The 10,662-nt window shown below is 56.6% G+C and overlaps 1 protein-coding gene across 4 annotated transcripts in view; it reads left to right on the forward strand.

Moving 5' to 3' along the window:
- Nucleotides 1-10,662, forward strand: part of Kcnj4 (potassium inwardly rectifying channel subfamily J member 4) — a 29,301-nt gene that overhangs the window by 7,454 nt on the left and 11,185 nt on the right. The window contains exon 2 of one of the 4 annotated variants that reach the window (XM_010612978.2): nt 4,867-4,875. The exons of 2 other annotated variants lie outside the window; for them this stretch is intronic. The gene's annotated coding sequence lies outside the window, so the exon portion shown is untranslated. Of the gene's footprint in view, nt 1-4,866; nt 4,876-6,852; nt 6,873-10,662 lie in introns of those variants that run through there. One more of the 4 variants, XM_010612962.1, reaches the window with a different exon arrangement.

The raw sequence follows: 10,662 nt of genomic DNA on the forward strand, positions 1-10,662 counted from the left end.
GGTCGGGAGCAGGCCTGGGCCTGGGAGACTGCGGCCAGGCTGGCCCCAAAGCAGCTGGGGGGCCCGCTTGGAAGCAGGGTGGCACCCTGGGGTCTGCAGGGCAGGGGGTTTCTCCAGCACCTCCCCAAGCTCCTCTCTTCTCCTCCACATCTCTACTTTTCGTGCCTCTCCCCCTAGGATGCCAAATTTGGCTCAGGCAATCTGTCGTCTCTCTTCTGAGATTGGCACTGGGACGCAAGCCGAGCGCATTACATCACCGCTCCCCCTGGCCAGGGGAGAGGGAGGGAAAGGGACCAAGGCGGCCCGGCCAGCCCGCAACTTTCTTTCCTGTCTTCACCTCACCCTTCCCACCTCAGTCACAGGCCCAGGGGTTTCTGTGGGCAGCCTCGCAAAGCCCAGAAGCGGGACAAGGTCCAGGTCCTGAGAGATGTCAGGACCCAGGTCAAAAGTCAGGCCATGCTACTGTCCCCTGGGCCAAGAGAGGCTTGGGAGGCTGAAGATTTTGATTTGTCATTGCCTTACTCTGTGACCTTGGACAGGTCTCTCCTCCTCCTGAGCTGAGTTCACATCTGTCTGGAGAGCACTGGTCACTCAAGGTCTCGGTGACTCCCGAGAAAGAGGCTTTAAGTGCTCTAGCACTCCTGCGCTGAGGGTGGGGGCTGCATTTGGAATGGCTCCCTGTGACCTTGAGCAAGTGCTGTCACCTCCTTCTGCCTGCCTCCTCACCTGTAAAATGGGAATGACGGGACCCTCAAGGCCGCCTCCTAGCAGAAAGCATAGGGAAGGAGTCAATCTCTGGCCCTAGAGCCACAGACACCCGGGCCCTTCTTCAGGCCAGCACGCTGCCGGAGGTGGGAGACTCCCCAGCCATGGCCAGAGATGGGAAGATGGAGTAGAAAGGTGGCTTCATTCAGACAGAAGGCTCAGGGCTTACATCACCGGTCTGATGCCTTCATCTTACAAAAGTGGAAACAGCTCGAGGGCGAAGTGGCCCCTCAGGTCACATTGATGGTTTAGGGACGGAGAAAGCAGAGCCAAGGCCTGAATCCAGGGTGCTGGCTCCCAACCTGCCCGGCCCAGACCCGAGACATACACCCACCCTGTGGAATGCTGTAGCAGGTCCAGACAGGACCCAGAGCTCCAAGGAACCAGCTCCGACGTGGCTTCCTCCCCAGGACCACCCTGCCCCTGGGTTCCCTTGCCGCACCATCCAGGGCATTAGTCCCCCTCATTTGGTCTGCTTGAGGAATTCTTTCGCGGTTCCTCTGGGACTCCTTGCAGGCAGTCCCAGGCTGAGACTGGCTGGATTTGGGGTTAAACTGGGCGGTTATGGCCCATGCTAGAGAATTTCTGGAGCTGGAGGCAGAGAAAGATGGGCCATGGCTGTGGATATTTGGTGAAATTGTGAGCGCCTTGTTCTCAGGGCTATTCAGACAGAACCAGGGAGCATAACCCTATCTCTAAGGGGTGACTCCTACTTTATAGGCGAGGCTGAATGGCACCCCCACACCCCAAGTCCCAGCATCCTTGATATTTCCCCAGGAGGCACTGGGAAACGGTGCCCATCCTTATCTGCCCGCTTCCCAGCTAGGGAACGTGGTTTGCCTCACCATGTACTGGGCTAAGAGCTTTTGTAAATCTACATTTAATCCTCCCAGCACCCCTGTACCATTGATTTAAAAGGGTTAGCAATGGAGACACCAGGGCCCAGAGAGTCTGTGTGATTTGCCGAGGGTCACACAGCAAGGAGAGGTAGAGGAGCTGGATTTGAGTTTAGACCTATCTGACTCTTGGGAGCCGTCTTTGGTGCTCCCCTGGGCTGGAGCTTGGCAGGAGACGGTCTAGCCACCCTCACAGCATGATACCCCCTTAGGGATCAGGGATCGTCTGGGGGCTGTGTTCTGAAGACAGACACAGTGCAGAAGGGGAGAACTCGGGTTACAGGTGGGGAGACTGAGGCTCACAGACAGGGAAAGACCTGCCCCAAAGTGCTCAGAGGCTCTGATCCCAGCCAGGCTGCTTCAGCCCAGGGCTGTGTCCCGTACCTTTGGTCAGGGAGGAGCCTGCTGGCTGACGGTGGCACAAGATGTGGCAGTGGGGATACAGAAGGCTGAAAGAGTCACAGCTGCAGGCAGGGCCTGGGGAGGAGAGCCTGGTTCGGGAAAAGGGAGAGAAACCACCAGGGAGAGAAGGAGCCACCTCCGTCTTTGCCCTGCCTGGGGGAGAGCACCCGCCAAGGTTCATGTTACAAGGGAAACAGTGGGATCTGACCCCAGACAGTCACCCTCTCTAGGCTTGGTCTGTCTATGCAGAGAATCTGGACAGGACGATCTGTTCCCGCCAAGTAGCCGCCATTGGGCAACTATGCAGAGTGTGGACAGGACGATCTGTTCCCGCCAAGTAGCCGCCATTGGGCAGTCATCGGAAAAAGCTCCTCCCATCCTCACGGGGACCCTGGGCCCTGGCAGGGGGCGGGCAGGAATCCTGGGGGTTGGCATAACCTTTAAACCTCCTGCGCGGCCTCAGCCCTCCTTGGGGTGTGGGGGATCTCCAGACTCAGCCCTTCTTCTCCTTTTCATCTTTATTTTTCTCCTGCTCCCTCTTCCCCTCGCTACGTGGGCTGATCGCTGCTCAAACTTTTAATTCAGATGGTAATTGAAATAATAATATGGGCTGAGGCCCCTCTGCTTGTGACGCTGCAGCTGGTAGAGCTCAGCTATGAATAGCACTTGAGTCACACACGCGCGCTCCTGCGCTCCTGCGGGCGCACGCGCACTGGGCACAGGGGGCGGTGGGTGGGGTGTGGCGTGGGGGCAGGGGGCTCATGCTCCGCTCAAATCTGGGCCTTGCCCCCTACTTCTTCCCAAGACCGGAGTCAACACTTCTCCTGCGGCCTGTGGGCAGGTCCCTGGGGAGCCCTGGAGACTAGGGGTATGGGTGGTTCTCCTTGACATAAGGGGAAACTGAGGCTTGGCAAAGGGGAGGGGCCACTAACAACAGGTGAGCACGTGTCTGGGACTAAATTTGAACAGGTGGATTTTGGCTAAGTTTAGATCGTGGCTCTTTCTCAGGACACACAGGCCAGGGAAACGGGTGGTGGGTTCTGGGGCTTGGCCACCTCCACCCCCATCCCTGGCCTCCTCCCAGTGCCTGGGCCCTCAGGTCCCCGCAGACCCATAGGGTTGCTGGTGCTATTGCTTGGCACCTGGGGTGAGGAAGAGGTTTTCTTAGGGTCATTGCCACAAGAGGGGGGACTAGTTCTTCTTTTGCTGGGTTTTAGAGTCACTGTATTTAACCTCTCCACTGCCCCCAGGAGAACACCACCCCCATTTTCCAGATGAGAAGACCGAAGGCTCAGTGAAAAACCAGGGTTTGCCTAAGGCCCCACAGGTGGAGAAGCCACATATCTTTGGTCCCACCTGTGCCCCTGTTTTCAGCCCCACACTGGCACCCTCTGTGTGGCCTCCAAAGGAGGAAAGGCACATTTTTGTCAGCCTGTGCCCCTGTTTCTCTGCCTGAGACGATTCACCCACTCCTCCCTGTGGCTACCTGGCCAGTCTTTGACTGGTGTCAGTAGCCAGGGAGGGGAGGTGGCCGCGAGAGGCATTGTTGGGTCATGGAATGGCTTCCTAGGGGCCACCAGGAAGGTGGTCCTTGGTGTTCCCTTCCCAAGCAGGAGTTGTGCAGAGAGGAGGCAGTGTTGCCATGGTGACCCACAGCTGGGAGCTGTGGTCTAGGCATGGAGGAGGGGGGTAGCGGGGCCTCCAGCAGGGCAGAGCAGAGCTGGGTGTTAGGGTGCAGTGGGCATAGGAGCTGCCTGGCACTTGAATGAGGGAGAAAACGCTCCCCAGTGTTCCCTGGCACTCCTGCATCTCTCTTTTCTCCATCACCTTTGGCAGGAGATGAAGAAACTGAGTCCAGGGACCACAAGAGGTTTGCCCAAGGACACACAGCAGTAGAGGAGGGGCTGAAAATGAACCTGAGCTACTCCTGACTCTGCCTCTCGGTGGCCACCAGGGCTGCTGACACCCTCCTCTCCCTTAAGACACCCCTGCCTCTTTGGGTTGTGGAGGAGGATCTAATCCCCCTCTCCTGGGAGAGTCTCTGGACTGGAGAGTCGGGAGGAGGGGCAGCCCCCTTGTCATAGCAGCAGGGGAGGGCGTTCCGGCACTCGCTGACCCCATGTGACCTTGACCAGGTCACTGTCCCCAGGGAATCTCTGTGCACGGGTTCGTGGGGGCCACATACAGGGTTCTGTGGACATGGGCATGCTTGGCTTCTTCCCTCAGTTGTCCTGTCTACGGCCAGAGCCCAGCCCCACTCCGCCAGGCTGCAGGAACGGACAGGGACCTCAGCTAGGACAGAGCGGAGGGGACACATGCGTTGTGCGGAGCTGATCTTGTCTCCCTGACAGGAGGCTCTGGTGGCGGCGTAGGACAGGGGTTTGCTCGGCCTCAAGTTGGTGGCAGAGTTCGCCCCAGGCTGAGAAGGAGCCCCAGCCCTCTGCCCTGCGAGTGTTAAGGTCCCACGGGTCAGCCTGGCGACCAATGAGATGGGGGTCAGGAGGGGAGGCCTACCTCTGCACATCCCTCCCCAGCTTGTCTGGCCTCAGGAGTCCCAGCTGAGGGCCGTGATGGGAAATGGATGCAGGTTGCAGTCCAGCCACACCCCTGAGAGGCTGTTCCCTGGGCAGCCTTCGCATCTCTGAATCTGCATCCCTGACCCCTCATGTTGGGCTTGTGCCCCTGTGACAGGGTTGCCTGGAAGATCCACCAGCCCAAGGGGCTGTGAATATGTCCTGGCCTGTTTCTGATGTCATCAACTTTGGGGCTGGACCACTCAGGGGTGACAGCAGGTCTCCAGGCCCCGCCCCGCCCAGCCGCTCTTACCTTCAGTGTCCACATGTCACCCTACTCCCAGGCTGAGCCTGGCCCTCACACCCCTATTCCTTCCTCAGAGCGCCCCCAGACTTGCTGGGTGGGTGTGGAGCCAGCTGAGCACAGGCACGGGGCCAAGCAGCTGCAGATCCTGAGGCCACCTGACCTTGCAAGAACCTCTCTCTGGCTTGGCTCCTAGGACTGTCCCCCCAACACGGGGCAGTGACCGGGCAGGGGGCAGAGAGGGAATGAGTCATGCAGAGACAGGGCCATGATCTTGTCTCCCTGGGGCCGTCCCGAGTCGCTGAGCCCAACCGTAGAGGGAGTTGGTTACTGCACGCATCAATAGCACAGAAGATTCTCATGCACCTTACCTAGGAAGGGGTGAGCTCCCTGTCCTGGGAGGTGTGTAAGCAATAGCTGAATGACACCTGCTGGGGGTGAGGAGTAGAGTTCCAACACAGGGCCGGGGAAAGGATTTGCACCCAGAACTCACTGAATCTCTGGTCTCTGTTATCTAAGTGCGGAGGTGCTGGGACCCAAGAGATGGGACAGATTGCTGTGATATCCCCATCTCCAGCGGTGATGTCTACTGTCGTGCTCCCAAATGCCCTGGGTCGCCACTTCTACTGGTTCTCGAGCTTGTGGGCTGGGACACTGAGTTGCGCTGCTTTTTTTCTTTTTGGTGATGCTGGGAGACAAACCTAGGGCCTTACACATGCAAGGCAAGTGCTCTACTACTGAGCTACATCCTCAGCTCTGCACTAGTTGTTGTTTAAAACTGAAATAAAAAAGAACATTTCAAAACTACGTATGTAGCGAGAGTAAATATTATTTTGTGATGCCAAAGTCATAGTAAGTAGCGGTAACAAACAATTGTTTGCTTTCACTCTTGGTCTCGGTTGAAGAGTTTGAAAGCTGCTCCCTGTGTAGAAATCCTGCCAGTGGCTTGGTAGATTCCTTTTTCCCGGCCGTTGGATCCCTAAGAGTATAAGAGCCAAGAACCCCAGAAGATGCCATCTACCCCCGAAGCTGCCACCCCCTCCGGTAGTCTCAGGAGCCCAGCCAGCCAGGGCCTCCCAGGTCCCAGGGCAGCCAGACCTCCTGGAACCCTGGCCCTTCCCACGCCAGATTTCCTACTCTGCCCAACCCAGGTTTGTCTTTTTTCTGTAGCTCAGCGCACATCTTTCTGGGCACCTTCTTTCTGTGCTCCTGGTTGTGCGGACCCTTTGACTCCTGTATTTACATGGGACACTGAGCTCAGAAAAGCAGGGCTGTGCCCCATTCACTTGTCTTCCCCCGGCACACAGGGGCTCAATAAATATTCATTCATTTGACAGCTATTGGCAGAGCACCATCCCAGGCTCGGTGCTGTGCCATGTTGGAGACACACCAGGCAGGGAGGCAGATGCTGTTTCGGCTCAGAACACATTTGGGGTGGTGAATGGAGGCATGGGTGGCTGGGTGGCTGGGCGGCTGGGTGGGCGGATGGATGGGTGGGTGGATGGGTGTGTGGACGGAGGGAGGATGGATAAATGGGTGGTTTGTAGATGGGTGGATGGATGGGATGGGGGGAAGGGTGGATGGGTGGATGGGTTGATAGGAGGCTGACTAGAGTTAGACTCTCTGGCCTTAGGAGCCCGCAAAGAGACGGTCAGGGATGCAGAGAGAGCACATGCTCTATGGGTGGATGTTGATAGGAGGCTGACTAGAGTTAGACTCTCTGGCCTTAGGAGCCCGCAAAGAGACGGTCAGGGATGCAGAGAGAGCACATGCTCTGCTAGTGACAGTCTCTTGGCCGCGGTGGGACAGGAGAGTTGGGGCTGCAGTGGAGCTCACCATCCCTGCCACCTCCAAGGCCTTGGTCTCCTGCGCCCTCTCCCCTAGACCCTTGCCCTCCTCCCTGGAGCTTCTTCCGGGGTCCAAGACCTTAGGGCCAGGATCCGTGTCAGGACGATGGAGGGCGCTCAGGAAGAAAGCAGTGTCCCGTGGAAGGTGAGTCAGAGACAGGCTGCCTCGGGGGACCCTGTCCGCTGTCCCTCTGGCCCCGGTCACCGCGCTGTGTGCAGTGACACAGACGGTCTCCTTCTGGTCTCCGCTCAGAGCCGCCTCCACTGAGAGGTGCTCCCTGACTGTGGTGTCAAAAATAGCTTCTCCTTGGTCACATTCTGTGACATCGCCCTGCTCAGGCCCTTCATGGGGATTACGACAGGCTGCAAGTGTCTCATGTTCTGGGAAGCGTCTACTGTGCACCAGGCTCTGGGATTCAGGCTGAGCAGAGAGTCAAGGTCCTGGCCCTCAGAACCTCGCGGATGCCATCGGTTGAATCCACACAGCTTTGAGGAAGATCAAGTCAGGACAGAGAGGGCTGGTAGGGGAGTGTGAGTGGTGGCACCTTGGGGAAAGAAATTTGGCCGGAAGGAGCGCCCACCTCAAAGCCCCAGGATAGGAATGATCTCAGATCGTCTCAGGAACAGGAGAGAGGCCTGTGAGGCCGTGTGTTGAGCTTAGGGTGGGAGGAGGGGCTGAGGTCAGAGGGGACCGGACCCCACCTAGGGCTGGGCATCCCCAGGCGTGGGAAGCTGAGGAGCATCACAAGCCTCAGCCCAGAAAGAGGCCGGGAGGAGGCTGGCGGCTTGTCCTGGCAATCCTGCGGCCCTGTGTGCCAGCTGCAGTGGGTGTGAGGTCAGCGTCCAGGGTCCGTCCCCAAGCTCGAGCTGAGGACCAGCTCCTGCGCCCTGTGGCATGGCAGAGCACCCTCCTGGCAGGGGTGGTGAGGGTCAGAGCTGTGACGGTTTTCTCTCCAGATGTCACTATTACTGCTTCTGGGTGTGTGTGGAGGGGGGTCACAGACCGAGGCTGGAGGGTGAGGGTGTGAGGGTGGGGAGTCATCACGCTTTTAGCTGAGCAGCCTTGAGATGCCCCCTGCACGGGGAGGAGACACGGGGGCAGGAGCTCAGGGGATGTCGCCGGCCTGGGAGGTATTTTAAGCCATGGGACTGGATGAGCTCACAGGCAGGATTGTGGAGGAGGAGAGAAGAGGTCGGCGGCTGATGGCCAAGTGTGAACTCCACAGGGCGTGTGGCTCACCGGTGCGACTGGGGAGACCACTGAAGGGGCCTGGAGGACTTGAGCAATGGGACAGGGACCAGGCCAAGATTGGAGGACGACAGGAGCCTCAGAGGAGGTGATGGGGGGCAGTGGGGCGGGGGGGGGACTGGGAGGCGAGGCACAGTAGGTGGTAAGTCAGCCCCTTCATGAAGGGCTCTGCACTTTACAGTCTGTAAGCCGCTGCCCTCTGCCGTCAGTCTTCGCAGCATACCTATTCCGTCGGTGCCATTCTTCCCCATTTTATGGGTGTGACTCAGAGAGGTTAAGACGTTTCCCTAGAGCCACACAGCCCAAGACGTTTTATGGGGTCATAGTCCTTGTGGAGGACTTTATGAATGCTATGATTCTTCTCTGAAAAACACACATATGTACACACTAATTTTAAAATTTCTCATGTATATTTTTTCCATAGGTAATACATTCATATGGTTCTAAAATTAAAAAGACACAAACGAAAAACAGTGAGAATTCTTCCTCCCACCCCATCCCCAGCCACCTGCTTCCCCTCCCTGGAGGCAGCCACTGTCACCCGTTCCTGGGTCTCCATCCAGAGACAAGCAGCGACAAGCAAATACGCGCATCTATAAATTTCTTTCCTCTCCCTTTTCACACAAGTGGTAGCTCCCCTACTCACTTGCATCACTGTTGCTTTTTTTTTCACTTAAAAAATAAATTCAGGAGACCCACACGGCTACATCCCTGAAGAGTTCGCTCCTCTTTTTGAGGGCTGCATGGTGAGCCACTCTCCTCTGGCTGCGGTGCCAGACCTCACCTGCCCCCGTCCAGTTCCAGCTCAGCCCTGCCCTCTGGGAGGCCTGGATGTGACGCGGCCTTGCCTGTCCCTCTCGATGTCCCCGCCCCGGCACCCTCCGTCCAGTCAGCCCCCAAACCTCGGGGGCTCTGTTCAGAATGGATCCGAATAGCCTTTCCTTCCCTTCAGCTGTGCCACCACCGTTGCCTCCTTGCCCGCCTTCTGCTTCTGCCGTGTCACAGAGCAGCCACAGAGGCCAGCTGACCATACCTTGTCACACATGATTCACACCATGGACACAGCAGACCCTGGAGGCTGACGTGGCCAGCACTCACTGGGCCCTGTTAGGGGTGTTTGACTTCTTAAACTTGGTGGCAGACTCGCATAGGTTTACAGGTTAATTCCTATTTACCTTCAAGACTTCACATGAAAATTTAAAAGACGACACCAGGCAAAGCCAACCTTCCCACCTACTGCCTGTGGCTCTGAAGAGGGGACTCACAGCCCTCGCTGCCTCCCGTCTCTGGGGTCCTCATTCCAGACAGATGACAGATCTCTCTGCCAGTTTCATGGCTGCAACAGGGCCTCGTACAGATTCTCTGCACACCAGACTCCTTCTGGAAAGTTCTATCCCCATTTTGCACATAGATGCACAGTTTTCCTGACCACAGGTCTCAGCTTCCCTGTGGGGACCCCCCCAAAGCTCGGGCCCCTCCCCTTTTTTCTCATACACGTCAAACTCTTCCCTCAAACCACTTAGCCCAACATATAACTGCCCTGTGCTTGCTTCGGCAGCCCATATACCAACTTACAGCTGCCCGACTGTAAGCAGATACTCGCTGCCTCCCGTCTGGGGTCCTCATTCCAGACAGATGACAGATCTCTCTGCCAGTTTCATGGCTGCAACAGGGCCTCGTACAGATTCTCTGCACACCAGACTCCTTCTGGAAAGTTCTATCCCCATTTTGCACATAGATGCACAGTTTTCCTGACCACAGGTCTCAGCTTCCCTGTGGGGACCCCCCCAAAGCTCGGGCCCCTCCCCTTTTTTCTCATACACGTCAAACTCTTCCCTCAAACCACTTAGCCCAACATATAACTGCCCTGTGCTTGCTTCGGCAGCCCATTGCACACCAGACTCCTTCTGGAAAGTTCTATCCCCATTTTGCACATAGATGCACAGTTTTCCTGACCACAGGTCTCAGCTTCCCTGTGGGGACCCCCCCAAAGCTCGGGCCCCTCCCCTTTTTTCTCATACACGTCAAACTCTTCCCTCAAACCACTTAGCCCAACATATAACTGCCCTGTGCTTGCTTCGGCAGCCCATATACCAACTTACAGCTGCCCGACTGTAAGCAGATGGTTACCTATATGATCAAAATATACAGTGACTCTTTAAATTCTAAAACGAATGATAATAAAAGACACATTGCCATTGATCCCCCTCAGATCACCCCCTCTCTGGACACACGCATGCCATCATTCTTCCTACTTCCTGAGGCCGCTCTGGACGTCCTCTTTCGTGAGTGTCTTTGGAAGGTGTGATTTTTAAAAAATACACTGAATGCTGCTGCCAAGCGCCATCCCACAGAGAGGCAGACTCATCAAAGCATCATGCTGTGGCCTCATCCGCCTGATGCACCCAATCCGGCATCATGTGACGTCTGGCTCTTCCCCAAAGTCAAAATGACCATAAAAGGGAAATGTTTTGAATTAATCCAAGACCCCAAGGCAGCTGCAACAGTGCAACTGAAGTCACTCAGGGAAGCGGATTTCCAGAACTGCTTCCGAAAAAAGGCAAGCATGAGGGGATAAGTGAATTCAAAGTGAGAAGTATTGGAAGGGTGGATAAATGCCAGTGTGTCTTACTGTAATAATTTTTTTTTTTGTACCAGGGATCGAACTCAGGACCTTGCGCTTGCG

The sequence above is a fragment of the Fukomys damarensis genome, unplaced genomic scaffold, assembly GCF_012274545.1.
Source record: "Fukomys damarensis isolate Sample0158 unplaced genomic scaffold, DMR_v1.0_HiC HiC_scaffold_19, whole genome shotgun sequence".
In the NCBI taxonomy this organism is placed as follows: Eukaryota; Metazoa; Chordata; class Mammalia; order Rodentia; family Bathyergidae; genus Fukomys; species Fukomys damarensis.